This window comes from Triticum aestivum, chromosome 1B (genome assembly GCF_018294505.1).
Source record: "Triticum aestivum cultivar Chinese Spring chromosome 1B, IWGSC CS RefSeq v2.1, whole genome shotgun sequence".
NCBI classification, from domain to species: Eukaryota; Viridiplantae; Streptophyta; class Magnoliopsida; order Poales; family Poaceae; genus Triticum; species Triticum aestivum.
The window spans coordinates 639,538,931-639,554,834 of record NC_057795.1 but is presented as its reverse complement, the minus strand read 5'-3'; positions in this window follow the sequence as shown (position 1 = coordinate 639,554,834).

Genomic DNA, 15,904 nt, shown 5'->3' with positions numbered 1-15,904 from the left:
AATATGTGGGAACCAATATGAGCATCCAGGTTCCACTACTGGTTATTAACCGGAGAGGTGTCTCGGTCATGTCTACATAGTTCTTGAACCCGTAGAGTCTGCACGCTTAAAGTTCGATGATGATATGTATTATATGAGTTATGTGTTTTGGTGACCAAAGGTTGTTCGGAGTCCCAGATAAGATCATGGAAATGACGAGGAGTCTCGAAATGATCGAGAGTTAAAGATATATATATATATATATATATATATATATATATATATATATATATATATATATATATATATATATATATATATAGGAAAATGGGTTAGTACTTCTGAGATTACGTACTCCCATGCCATGCTGTGGCTTCTTGCTTCCATGCGTTGCGCAACATCCTGAGTTTTGCCATTTAAATCCATTTAGCATATAATGAAAAGGATAATAACCGAACAATATCTGCATGGCAAGACTGTTTGTTTGAAAATTTGTTAGCTCGCCCATGTTAATAGGGATTCTGACAACTCACTTTGTTTAGCTAGCGTACATGTTGAAACTCTCGGCCAGGCGATGTCTCCTCCGGACATCACGCGCGCCGTCGCTTACCACGGCGCCATCGACGGCCATGGAGACGGTGACGGCATGGGCGACAGCGACGGCGACGGCGACCGCATGGTGATGTCGATGGCAATGCGATGACCATGATGAGATCCTCCTGCCCGCCCTTCGCCTGACCGGCGGGCGACGGCAACAAAAATGATGACTCAGATCGTTGAGGTATCTAACTAATCATAGGCACCACTTTTTACAGGTCCACTTCTTTGCATAATCTCCATGCGTTAGATGTAATTGAATCTCACTGACTAATCGCAGGAAACAGTACAATATATCCATGGCATGGTGACCAAGATGCATGCATGCACGGGCCTTGCTAGCTTCCCGATCGTCTGCACACATCAGTGCCATGCATCAGAACAAAAAAGCAGTATATTCATCCATCTTTGCACTCCAATGTATCAATGTAATCCGATCTGATTTCTACGTGCATGCAGCGTCAGTGTGACAACGATGCCGGCCAAGTGCGACGCCGCAGCCGGCCACGTGCGGCCATGGCGACGCCGAGTACGACGACGGTTCTGACTGGTTTTTGATACTCCGTTCTTGCTGCCCGCGAGCGGGTCAGCAATTCTAGCACACGCCGCATTGCAAATGATGTCAGATTTGATTTAAGAACACATGAATCTATTCGTAGGCATCGATGATGCCTGATACATCCACGGAGTACCATACTGTATGCATGGTAATTGCTAGTACGTATATAGAGTTAGCAGCTTCCTTAGCTAATCGGGTCATGTTTGGTGATGATCAATGTTGTATTTTTTTTTGGAAAATCAATGTTTTGTAAGTACCCCTTCAGATGTATATGTACTCTATTTACTTTTTACGAACTCACCTCTATGATGGATGAATATACTGCTTTTTTGTTCTGATGCATGGGTATATTGCCTCTTAATGTTGTATTTGATATACTCCTTTACATGTATATATTCTCATCGGTATATACCCCGGCAAAGATGGAAGCCCGTACTCCTTCAACAACAACAACAAAAATCAAGTATATACATGTTCGAAAGAATATACTCCTTAGAGAGAAGGGTAATATATGCCCGCAAAAAAATGGTAATATATACTCCTTCAAAAATTGCACTATATATAAATTCCTTCGAAAGGTAGTATATACTTTAAAAAGATGATCAGTATGTACCCCTTACAATGGGCATGATCAAGAAAGTGAAAACCTCCACGTCGTCAAAGAGGTATATACACTACTTTTTTACATGGGCATATAAGCTATGTGTAAGTATATACTACTAGAGTTCAAATCGTGTCTCACTTTCGCAACTAAATGAGATTATCCATTGTGGTAGCATGTACCGGTACCTACAATGTTGGAGGTTGTTTGCGCATGCACCAGAATTTTCCTAATAATTTAATTATATTTTTCCACCGGTGGGGCTTGGATCCATCCATTAACTAGGTGGGAGTACATACTCCTGGGAGTACAAAAGAGGAATCCTATATATATATATATATATATATATATATATATATATATATATATATATATATATATATATATATATATATATATATATGAAGGTAGTATTCGGACACCAGAAGTGTTCCGTAATGTATCGGAGTACCGGAGGGGTTATCAGAACCCCCCGGGGAAAGATATGGGCCATATGGGCCATAGGAGGGAGGCATACCAGCCAACAAGGGGTGTCGTGCCCCCACCAGGAAGGAGTCCTAATTGGACATGGGGTAGGGGCGGTGCCCCCGTTTCCTTCTCCTTGTTCCTCTCCTTCCCCCTTTCCCCTCTGGTAAAAGGAAGGGGGGCCAAATCCTACTAGGACCCCAAGTAGGACTCCTCCTACTTGGGGGCGTGCCTAGGGCTGGCCTTCTCTCCCTCCCTCCTTTATATACGGGGGGGGGGGGGGGGGTGTTCCCTAGAACACACATCAATTTTTCCAAGCCATGTGCGGCGCCCCCCTCCATAGTTTACGCCTCTGGTCATATTCTCGCGGTGCTTAGGCGAAGCCCTGCGCGGATGACATCACCATCACCATCACCATGCTGTCGTGTTGACGGAACTCATCTACTTCCTCTACCCTCTGCTAGATCAAGAGCTCGAGCGACGTTATCGCGCTAAACGTGTGCAGAACTCAGAGGTGCCGTACGTTCAGTACTCGATCAGTTGGAACGAGAAGACGTTCGACTACATCAACCGTGTTAAGTAAACGCTTTTGCTTTCGGTCTACGAGGATACGTGGACTCACTCTCCCCCTCTCGTTGCTATGCATCTCCTAGATAGATCTTGGCTGAGCGTATGATTTTTTTTGAAATGGCATACTACGTTTCCCAAGAGTGGTATCAGAGCCAGGTCTTTGCATAGATGATATGCACGAGTAGAACACAAAGAGTTGTGGGCGGTGATTGTCATACTGCTCACCACCATTGTCTTATTTTGATTCGACAGTATTGTTGGACGAAGCGGCCCGGACCAACCTTAGATGACCACGTTCATGAGACTGGTTCCACCGACAGACATGCAACTAGTTTTGCATAAATTTGGCTGGCGGGTGTCTGTTTCTCCAACTTTAGGTTAATCGAATTTGATTGCGGCCAGTCCTTGTGAAAGTTAAACAAACAAACTTGATAAACCACCGTTGTGATTTTGTGCCATAGGTAAGAACGGTTCTTGCTAGAAGCCCGTAGCAGCCACGTAAAACTTGCAACAACAAAGTAGAGGACGTCTAACTTGTTTTTGCATGGCATGTTGTGATGTGATATGGTCAAGACATTATATGACATACATTGTTGTATGAGATGATCATGGTTTGTAAAAGTTATCGGCAACTGACAGGAGCCTTATGATTGTTGCTTTATTGTATGAAATTCAAACTCCATGTAATTGCTTTACTTTATCACTAAGAAGTAGCGATAGTCGTAGAAGCAATAGTTGGCGAGACAACCACGATGCTACGATGGAGATCAAGGTGTCAAGCCAGTGACGATGAAGATCATGATGTTGCTTAAGTGATGGAGATCAAAAGCACAAGATGATGATGGCCATATCATGTCACATATTTTGATTGCATGTGATGTTTATCTTTTATGCATCTTATTTTGCTTAGTACGGCGGTAGCATTATAAGATGATCCTTAACTAAATTTCAAGGTATAAGTGTTCTCCCCGAGTATGCAGCGTTGCAACTGTTCTTCGTGCTGAGACACCATGTGATGATTGGGTGTGATAGGCTCTACGTTCAAATACGACGGGCGCAAGCTAGTTTTACACATGTGGAATACTCGGGTTAAACTTGACAAGCCCAGCATATATAGACATGGCCTCAGAACACTAGAGACCGAAAGGTCGAACGTGAATCATATAGTGGATATGATCAACATAGAGATGTTCACCATTGATGACTACTCCATCTCACGTGATGATCGGACATGGTTTAGTTGATTTGGATCACGTATAATTTAGATGACTTGAGGGATGTCTATCTAAGTGGGAGTTCTTAAGTAATTTGATTAACTGAACTGAATTTATCACAAACTTAGTCCTGATAGTTTTTGCATATTTATGTTGTAGATCAACGGCCCGTGCTACCGTTCCCTTGAATTTTAATGCATTCCTAGAGAAAGCTAAGTTAAAAGATGATGGTAGCAACTGCACAGACTGGGTCCATAACTTGAGGATTATTCTCATTGTTGCACGGAAGAATTATGTCCTTAATGCACCGCTTGGTAAAAGGCCTGTTGTAGGAGCAGAAGCTGACGTTATGAATGTCTGGCAAGCTCGATCTGATGACTACTCGTTAATTCAGTGTGCCATGCTTTACGGCTTAGAATCGGGACTTCAAAGATGTTTCGAACGTCATGGACCATATGAGATGTTCCAGGAGTTGAAGTTAATATTTCAAGCAAATGCCCGAGTTGAGAGATATGAAGTCTCCAACAAGTTATATAGCTGTAAGATGGAGAAGAATAGTTCTGTTAGTGAGCACATACTCAGAATGTCTGGGTACCATAATTACTTGACTCACCTAGGAGTTAATCTTCCAGATGATTGTGTCATTGATAGAGTTCTTCAATCACTGCCACCAAGGTACATAGGCTTTGTGATGAAATACAATATGCAAGGGATGGAAAAGACTATTCCCGAGCTCTTCGCAATGTTAATGGTTGCAGAGGTAGAAATCAAGAAGGAGCATCAAGTGTGATGGTTAACAAGACCACTAGTTTCAAGAAGAAGGGCAAGGGAAAGAAGGGGAAATTCAAAAATAATGGCAAGCAAGTTGTCACTAACGGGAAGAAACCCAAAGCTGGACCCAAGCTTAAAACTGAGTGCTTCTACTACAAAGGGACTGGTCACTGGAAGCGGAACTGCCCCAAGTATTTGGTGGATAAGAAGGATGGCAAAGTGAACAAAGGTATATTTGATATACATGTTATTGATGTGTACCTTACTAATTCTCGTAGTACTGCCTGGGTATTTGATACCGGTTCGGTTGCTCCTATTTGTAACTTGAAACAGGGACTATGGATTAAATGAAGATTTGCTAAGGACGAGGTGACGATGCGCGTCGGGAATGGTTCCAAGGTCGATGTGATCGCCGTCGGCACGCTACCTCTACATCTACCTTCGGGAATACTTTTAGACCTGAATAATTGTTAGCATTGAGCATAAACATTATATCTGGATCTTGTTTAGTGCGACAAGGTTATTCATTTAAATTAGAGAATAATGGTTGTTCTATCTATATCAGTAATATCTTTTATGGTCATGCACCCTTGAAGAGTGGTCTATTTCTATTGAATCTTGATCGTGGTGATACACATATTCATAATATTGATGCGAAAAGATGAAAAGTTGATAATGATAGTGCAACTTATTTGTGGCACTACCGTTTGGGTCATATCAGTGTAAAGCGCATGAAGAAACTCCATGCAGATGGACTTTTGGAATCACTTGATTATGAACCATTTGAAACTTGCGAACCATGCCTTATGGGAAAGATAACTAAAACTCCGTTCTCTGTAACAACGGAACGAGCTATTGACTTATTGGAAATAATATATACCGATGTATGCGGCCCGATGAGTGTTGAGGCTCGTGGCGGGTATCATTATTTTCTGACCTTCACAGATGATTTCAGCAGATATGGGTATATCTACTTCATGAAACACAAGTCTGAAACATTTGAAAAGTTTAAAGAATTTCAGAGTGAAGTGGTGAATCATCGTAACAAGAAAATAAAGTTTCTACGATCTGATCGTGGAGGTGAATATTTGATTTACGAGTTTGGCCTTCCTTTAAAACAATGTGGAATAGTTTCATAGCTCACACCACTTGGAACACCACAGCGTAATGGTGTGTCCGAACATCGTAACCGCACTTTATTAGATATAGTGCGATCTATGATGTCTCTTACTGATTTACCACTATCGTTTTGTGGTTATGCATTAGAGACAACTGCACTCATGTTAAATTGGGCACCATCAAAGTCCGTTGAGATGACACCGTATGAACTATGGTTTGGCAATTAACCTAAGATGTCGTTTCTTAAAGTTTGGGGATGTGATGCTTATGTCAAAAGGCTTCAGCTTGATAAGCTAGAACCCAAATCGGAGAAGTACGTCTTCATATGATACCCTAAGGAAACAATTGGGTACACCTTCAACCACAGAACTGAAGGCAAGATTTTTGTTGCCAAGAATGGAACATTTCTAGAGAAGGAGTAAGTGGGAGGAAAGTAGAAATTGATGAGGTAATTTACCTTCTCTCAATTTGGAAAGTAGCTCATCCGATCCGAGAAATCCATTCCCATGATGCCTACAACAATTGGAGAGGAAGCTAATGATAATGATCATGAAACTTCAGATCAAGTTGCTACAGAACCTCGTAGGTCAACCAGAGCACGATCCGCACCAGAGTTGTATGGTAATTATGTTACAGAAGTCATGTTCCTTGACCATGATGAACCTACAAACTATGAAGAAGCTATGATGAGCTTAGCTTCCGACAAATGGCTTCAGGCCATGAAATCTGAGATAGGATCCATGTATGAGAACAAAGTGTTGACTTTGGTGGATTTGCCCGATGATCGGCGACCCATAGAAAATAAATGGATCTTCAAGAAGAAGACTGGCACTGATGGTAATGTTACTGTTTACAAAGCTCGACTTGTCGCAAAAGGTTTTGGACAAGTTCAAGGAGTTGACTATGATGAGACTTCCTCACCCATAGCGATGCTTAAGTCTGTTCGAATCATGTTAGCAATTGCCGCATTTTATGATTATGAAATCGGGCAAATGGATGTCAAAACTGCATTCCTTAATGTATTTCTTAAAGAAGAGTTGTATATGATGCAACCAGAAGGTTTTGTCAATCCTAAAGGTGCTAACAAAGTGTGCAAGCTCCAGCGATCCATTTATGGACTGGTGCAAGCATCTCAGAGTTGGAATGTACGCTTTGATGAGGTGATCAAAGCATATGATTTTATACAGACTTTTGGAGAAGCCTGTTTTTACAAAAAAGTGAGTGGGAGCTCTATAGCATTTCTAATATTATATGTGGATGACATATTGTTGATTAGAAATGATGTAGAATTTCTGGATAGCATAAAAGGATACTTGAATAAAAGATTTTTTTAATGAAAGACCTCGGTGAAGCTGCTTATATATTGGGCATCAAGATCTATAGAGATAGATCAAGACGCTTTGTAACAGTCGGATTTTTGACCCTTTCTTTTTCTTTTGTTTTTCTGAGGTTTTTGCCTGAGTTTTCTTTTTCCGTGGCTTTGTGGTCTGGAAACTGAAGAAGATGCCCTCTTCTTTTCTTCCAGAGTGGCTTGTCATACCCAAATCCAACCCTAGACCCTGTCATTTTCATCCTAGCCCAAATCTCAATATTCTTTATATTGGGAATATTCCTTTTCTATTAAAGAAATAATCCTTTTAGCCCTAGGTTATGAAGCAACCTATATTTCCATCACTCCTAAAATTCCCAAATAATTCTCATAAATTGTTTGGGTCATATCCTCCTCAAATATGGAAAAACATTTCATTTGCCATGTTTAGCATCATGCTCAAATAATTCATTTCCTATTCTGCCCTAAATGGCACATTGTGAAGCAAGTGCTATTTTCCTTTGCCCAATTGACCTCAAACTCCTTGGAAATATTTTGTTGTCTATATCATTGCCACATGCCAAAATGCAACCTCATTTGCCTAGTAGTTATTTAATTATGATTTTCTAAAGTTTCTGTCCAGAAAGAAACTTTGTGAAGGAGGTACAAGCTAAGCATATCCAAATGAGTTGCAATTTTGCATGGTCCTTCATATCATCAAATCATAGCCTTCCACCAAAGTAGAGCTCATATAACGCCTCCATGTGAGCACAGCTTCAAATCTTTGATTCTGTCAAAAATTTCAATTTGTGAAGCAAGTATATTTTATCTTGCTCCACTATGGCTGTAAAGTTTTCTAGGCCTTCTCTTATCCATATAAACTCCCTCCACCAAGTTGTGGCTCAATCCATTTAGCAATTTTCCCTCTAGAATTTCTGCAAGTTTCTAGTCAGTGGGGATGTTTGTGAAGGAAGTACCATTTTGGTTTACCCAAATGGTGTGAAACCTTTTTCAGAATCTTCATATGATCAAAACTCTTCCTTGCCCAAGTTGAGACCAAGTTGACACTCCTAGTGAGTGTTTCTTGCTCATTTCCAAATCTAGCCAGTATGGCTATTTGTATAGCAAGTGCTATCAAAACTCCTCTTCTTGAGCTGAAACCTTGCCATCCTAATCACCTTAGTGAGTGATCAACCCCAGTCAAAGAACAGCCTTAATCTCCACACGTGTGAGCCACATCAAACTCCAAACACCTTGTTGTTCGATTGTATCTTTTCTACCTGTGGTCACCTCAGTGAGCACTATGCTTGGCTCTCTCTTCCTTGGCATCTATCTCTGCGTCCCTTGTTTCCTAGACATAACTTGGCCGACCATCGTGCACTTTGTGCACCAGTGCACGCGGAAACCACCGTTTTGGCATGTCACCCGCGCGCGTTTGTATTCTTCCCCCTCGCTGTGCGTTTGTCCCCTCGTTGCCTAGCCTTGCCTAGCAGCTTCCCCGAGCCGTCGCCGTCCCTCTAGAGCACTTGCCCCCTCCGTCTTCTTCCCCGGCGACCCGTCCCCATCGAGAAACAGAGCGCGTCCACGGGCGCATAGTGCTGACAAGGCATTAATGGCGCCGTGGCTTCTTCCTCTCTGGTCCCCGAGCTATCCTCGACTCCGTGATCTCTGCAGCTCGTCCGTGTCCTCCCTCGTCGTGTTGCCGTGCCCGCCCGTGCTCGATGAGCGCGTCAAAGCATCGGTCGGACGTGCTCAGCGGCATCTCGATGAACCGCCTCTCTACTCGCCTATTTAAGCCAGCCCCGACCCCTCCCAAGCACACCAAGTCACTCCTCCACCTCCCAGGACCCCGCCCCATTACTCTCCCGAGCTCAAAGAGCGCTCTATGATCACCATTGCCGCCATGGCCACCGTGGCCCTCCCCTTAAATTCAGTCGAGCTCGTGCCTCTCCCTCCTCTTCTCCACCACAAAAGCATCCTATAGAGCCCGACGAACATCCCTGTAGCCTCGCCCCCTCTTCTCCCCCACTATAGCCCTAGTTCCACCGGAGCCCGAAGCCCTCCTCCACAGCAGCCAATGCCCCATCCCACCCTTCGCTTCTCGGTGGCGTAGAGCACCACCATCCGATGCGGCACAGTCCCCTGATCATTTTGGTAGGTGGCACACCGTGGGAGATGGTCGGACGTGCCCGCAGTCGCCGTCGAGGTGGCCGGCCTCGCCGTTGTTTTCGTCCAGGCGCGGGAGGAAGAAGAAGGGAGCGGGAGGAGAGAGATATGTGGTGGGCCCCAGCAGTCGGTGACCCAGGCGTTGACTCCGCCCAGTGACGTGGATAAGTGGCTGGCCCCGCCGCCCCAGGGACCTATTTGTAGAAATTTTTACAGATTAGTCCTTCGATTTCAACCCCTCCTAACTTTTTATCCGTAACTCCGTTTGAGGTGAATCCAACGCCTATGTCTTCATCTCGTCGAGACCAAACTTTCGGTATCATTTTCACTATGTTTTGACATTCTGAAAATGACCATTTTGCCCTTTCCCCTAATCAGCCCACTCCGAGAGAGTACCCTTTCCAGCGATTCTTTCTGCGGCTTCACCGCACTTCTCCCTAGAGCCTTCTTCATCCCCATGCAAGCCACAACCACCATTTTCATGATAGCCATGCAGAAGCATTGGTTTCCAACTTGAATCTTTAATAACTGTTTGATTGTTTTGCTTCTGCTGTCTTTATCGCGGTTATGCTTATGGATCGGTGTTTACCGTCATGTTTTCTTGCACTCTGTTATTATGTTCTTCATGCTAGTATTGCGTTAATATTGGCAATGCTTGGTAATAGTACATGTTGGTGATGGTCTTCGGTGCATGACTATCACCTGTCCCGAGTACCGTTGTTATGCATGTTCCTTTGCACCCAGTTGGTTAAATGCTTGCATGGTAGTTTATCGTCATGTTATTGCATGGTATTTATTGTTGATGCTAGTGGTCATGTTATGCTATGGGTAGTGTTCTAGTTGTGATATTCATGCTTGTCAGTATGCCATGCTCATCTAGATAAATGATTAAATGTTGTTGTTTTGCTCGTTGATTATGTTGCACGTCCATGCTTATTTTGATATCATGTTCATGCATCATGTTGTTTTATCATGGCTCAGCATATTGCATTTATGTTTAACCGGATTAAATTGAAATTGAACAATTGTTGGCTGAGTCATGGTGCCACCATATTGATCTGACCAGTGCAACCACGCTTACCCTATTGGGGGGGGGGGGTCCTAACTGGGTCTATTGTCATGCCTCTCACCGGTGCCTCCCGTGAGGGAAGGTTATGCGCGGGCACTACTCTGATCAGGTAGGACAGCATAAGCCTTGTGTGCCCGTTGTTGAGTATGGATCCTTGTCCCATTTGGGACCGTTTTGCCACGACGGTGGCCGTTGGTGCCTTTGGTAGGCACGAGGCCACCCAGGACTTAGCCCAAAGGGGAGTTGGTCGGAGTGGCTGGGAGAGTGCCATGGCAGTAGGACGGTTTCGTCAGAATGCTTTGGTCCACCCGAATGGGAGTGCGAGGCCAGGGTTCCATGGTGTGGGTACAGTGTGCTAACCTCTGAAGTGTGTGTGTTAAATCTATTGATAGCCGCGCCCACATATATGGGCCCAGTTCGTAGTTGGTCAAACTATGGGTCAACAGTAATAATAATGTGCTTAATAACAACCACGGTTCAATGATGAAAGAAATTAGTTGATATTTATGTGATCATGAGAGGATCATTGTAGTATCGTGAATGCTAACGTGTCGGATATTTGTGGTCTTATGTGAGAGTCCAGGGTAAAGGTTAAGCTCCTATCATAAATGATTACTACGATATTGTTAATACCAAGCTTGATTGGATCCTGAGATGATCGTGTGATGTCTGTGATAGTAAGTTTGTGCAGGTGATGGTACGAGATAACCCGAGCAGAGTAAGCTGGTGCATGAACGTTTATCATGTTGCATGCTAGTCTCATCATGTTCATATGTTCATGCCATGATCGTATTGTTCTAGCTGTATCATGTTATTCATGCCATGTTGTTCTGATGATATTATGTTAATCCTTGTTAACCTGTAATTGCCATGCTATTGTTTGTCTTGATTGCTTTGGTTGCTGTGAGCTTGCAAGTACATTCAATGTACTGACCTGGCGTGTCATGCCAGTTTGCAGGTCATGCCGGATTTGATTGCTTGTTTGTCTTGGATCCCTTGTTTGCGAGCTAGGATAAGTGTTCCAGCCAGAGTCCCTACGGAGTGGAGTTCATTACCGTCGTCACTGTTCCGCTGCTAGAATTATTCCGCTGCTTCGTGATGTTCTGCTGCTTGCATGGAGCAACCGTGGCACGAGTAGTTTCACCGTGCCGATATACCCCCCTTGTACCCATATAGATTGTAATAAAGAGCTGATTTCTTCTATGCTAAGCAGTGTCGTATTCCAGAAGACTTCTCCTCGATCTCTGGGACAGAATACGGGGCGCTCCAGTTTCTCTGAGCCGGGGTGCCACAGGCTTGGTATCAGAGCAGGTCTGGCTGTAGGACGCCCTAGCCTGCGCAGATGTTATAAAGCGGTAGAATAGACCCTACTTGGTTTGTTGCACTTGATTGCTGCATTTGTTTGTTGCATAGCATGCATATAGATTATTATCTTGTCGCTAACAGTTTATCTTGCGTGTGTAGGTGGTATCGTTTTCGATCCACTACCTGCACCCTCTTTCTTTGCATGCCTGCCCTTTGGTGTTCGGCGTCATCTCTGTCCCAGAAGAGTGATGCCTTGGTACCAAGTGTTCCAGACACCATTTGCAGGAGTTATGCTCAGGTATCTCGTCGATATCTTTCTGCCATCCACCCATATTATTTCAGTGATAGACATGCATCTATCCTGAATCGTGCCATCCATCTCATCCCTTTGGCAACCCTTACTGATCTTTGTTATCAGAAGAGGGCAATGCCAGCAGCCTTGCTTTTCCTCCCCTAGTTTGCCTTGTCGTCTCGTTCTTTGGCCGTGTACGATTCCCTTTCGTACGCTTGATGATGATATGGTCGTGACCTCCGTGTCTTGCCGCATGATCGCCAAGTCTGTCCTCGCCTCCGTATCCATCCAGATCCAGCCGGTGTTCAGCCAGCGCTTGGTGTAGCCTTGGTTAGGCCAACTCTTTCCACACACAGACTCACTTTCATGCACACCGCCACAGCATATTAGACCATAGTACCAAACCTTCAGCGACAATTGTGTTCTTAGGTGTGCATGCATATTATTGTGTGAGTAGCAGTAATATGTGTTGATTGCTTTATATTATTAGTATGCTTGTTGGCTTTTGTTTTTGTCATTTCTTTTGTTTCTTTCTTTAGGACTTCGGTGTTACAAATTTTTCCCTTATTAAAGTGGCTCGTCAACCGACACCGGACCTGAAGAATCAGCAAGGAATTCAAATGTTTGGAAGCTAAGCTAAACAGAATGGAATTATCAGGAGGCTGTAGTGAAATTGAAATATCTTGTCTGAATGCGAAAGAAATCCTGGATGGACTGTTAGTATCAAGTTTGCATCAGTATGGATATCTTAGCCGACTGCATTGAGATCTGGGGATATCTGATCATGATACGGATAATTAGGTTTGCCTCAATGTGCACACTTCATAGCAGAAATAATCAAGAATATAATCTATGTGCAAGATTGACAGTATATGGCAGTACATCTCAAGAATCAGATCTGCAACAGTTTGGTCAGAAGCAAGAATCACTCAGAAAATAAGTCTGCCTCGAGAATCAGATTTTCATATATAAGCGATCAGCATACCGCCAAGGTCTTGCAAATCACTCAAAAGCAGATTTGACAGGCACATGAGGATTGTTAAAAGAAGGAAACTAGCTATACACCATAGTGTGACAAAGGAATGAGTTCAGTACAAGTACATGTGAACCTCGAAGATGATCCTGATGAGCCCTTGTTTCCTTTTCATCAGTGCCGGCACCACGACTGTGATCTGAGCTGTTTTTAGCTATCTGGGGTGGATGCCGATTTTTGTTTCTCTCTTCAACGACTGTCATGAGTTCTGAGCTGCTTTTCGGCTGTCTCATACAGCTGTTGAGTTTCTTTTTATGGCAGTATCCTTATAGCTGCTTCTGGCTATTATAGGGAGTTGCCACTTTCTTCTTATCGACCCGATCTCATGCGTTGAGCTGCTTTTCAGACGTCCTAAGCCATGGTTGAGTTATCTTAGTAATGTCCCAGATCTAAGTTGTAAAGACCATTTTGGTGGCTACTGATTTATTTGCCGATTTCTTGCAAGGGTTCGTATGATCATTTCCCTATGGCCAGACCTTGAGAGATGATGAACCTGCCATTCCAATAATGCTACCATGCCAGGAAATGAGGATAGGAGTACGCATGTCAGAATATCGCCCTCGATAGAAGCTATGGTCACACAGAGAAACAATATGAACCCGCCCCTTCACCCAAGGATCCAGGCAAGAAAGCAGTAATAAAGGAGCAAGACTGAAAATTGTTGCAAGACCCACATGGTGCAGATACCTGGACAGTCTGAGTCAGTATGGATCACCATGGATATCCACCTAAGGGGCCTACTCAACTTTGGTAAGGAACCTCATATCCAGACAACCTGCTCAGTTGACCGCATGTGCTCAGATTTGCTCGAATACCTGAGTTCGTCAAGACAGATCAAAGGTCAATTCAATAGTATGACTCCAGCAACTATGGTGAAGCATCACACAACCTACTATCCCCATGGACTGACCGACGGAATGAGCAATCATAATGTGAATAATAGTCTCGAAGCATGTGCCATGAATTATGAGAATCACCAAAGGATAGCTTGGCATGGATAAAATCTCGTCTATCAGAACCACCAGCACTCAAGTCTGTGCATAATATCATAAAGGTTCGTACCCCTTTATACTGGCCAAGAGAAATATTTGGTACAAATCTGATACTCAAGACAGTGGAACCAGTTAAGATGATTCAGAAGCTTCTACGGTCAGTCAGAATCTGTCAGGAAACGGTTATGTCTCAACTCACAGTTTGGAACCCGAAGGACCTGCCTCTAGTGGAGAAACCCAATGCAAGGAGTCAGAGCTTGGGTGTTCATCAGAAAAATCTGGTCACCAATTCATGGAAGATTGTCAATACAGACAGAGCCATCAGAAATAACTCTTGGATTTGTGAGACACACATATATTTTGGTCAGGGCAATCTCAGATAAGTCAGCAGATATGAAAAGAAGTGGAGCCAGTATAAATGTGAATATGTGGGGTAAGATTTGTCAGAATGTGAATACAACCTCAGAGACAGTCAGCAAGTCAGATAAAATTTAGTGGGAACAACAATAAAGGAAAAATGATACCCGAGTTGGAAATAGTTTCCTTAAGGTCAGATATATTCAGACTTGTTCCATGAGCAACCAAATCTCGAGGACGAGATTTCTTTAAGGGGGTAAGGTTTATAACAACCTGATTTTTGGCCCTTTCTTTTCTTTTGTTTTTCTGAGGTTTTTGCCTGAGTTTTCTTTTTCCGTGGCTTTGTGGTCTAGAAACTAAAGAAGATGCCCTCTTCTTTGCTTCCAGAGTGGCTTGTCATACCCAAATCCAACCCTAGACCCTGTCATTTTCATCCTAGCCCAAATCCCAATATTCTTTTTATTGGGAATATTCCTTTTCTATTAAAGGAATTATCCTTTTAGCCCTAGGTTGTGAAGCAACCGAAATTTCCATCACTCCTAAAATTACCAAATAATTCTCGTCATATCCTCCTCAATTATGGCAACACATTTCATTTTCCATGTTTAGCATCATGCTCAAATAATTCATTTCCTATTCTGCCCTAAATGGGACATTGTGAAGCAAGTACTATTTTACTTTTCCCAATTGACCTCAAACTTCTTGGACATATTTTGTTGTCCATATCATTGCCACATGCCAAAATGCAACCTCATTTGCCTAGTAGTTATTTAATTATTATTTTCCAAAGTTTCTGTCCAGAAAGAAACTTTGTGACGGAGGTACAAGCTAGGCATATCCAAATGAGTTGCAATTTTGCATGTTCCTTCGTATCATCAAATCATAGCCCTCCACCAAAGTAGAGCTCATGTAATGCCTCCATGTGAGCACAGCTTCAAATCTTTGATTCTGTCCAAAATTTTAGTTTGTGAAGCAAGTATATTTTATCTTGCTCCATTATGGCTGTAAATTTTTCTAGGCCTTCTCTTATCCATATAAACTCCCTACACCAAGTTGTGGCTCAATCCATTTAGCAATTTTACCTCTAGAATTTCTGCAAGTTTCTTGTCAGTGGGGATGTTTGTGAAGGAAGTACCATTTTGGTTTATCCAAATGGTGTGAAACTTTTTTCAGAATCTTCATATGATCAAGTAACTCTGCCTTGCCCAAGTTCAGATCAAGTTGACACTCCTAGTGAGTGCTTCTTCCTCATTTCCAAATCTGGCCAGTATGGCAATTTCTACAGGAAGTGCTATCAAAACTCCTTTTCTTGAGCTGAAACCTTGCCATCCTAATCACCGTAGTGAGTGATCAACCCCACTCAAAGATCAGCCTTAATCTCCACATGTGTGAGCCACATCAAACTCCAAACACCTTGTTGTTCCATTGTATCTTTGCAACCTGTGGTCACCTCAGTGAGCACTATGCTTGGCTCTCTCTTCCTTAGCATCTATCTCTACATCCCTT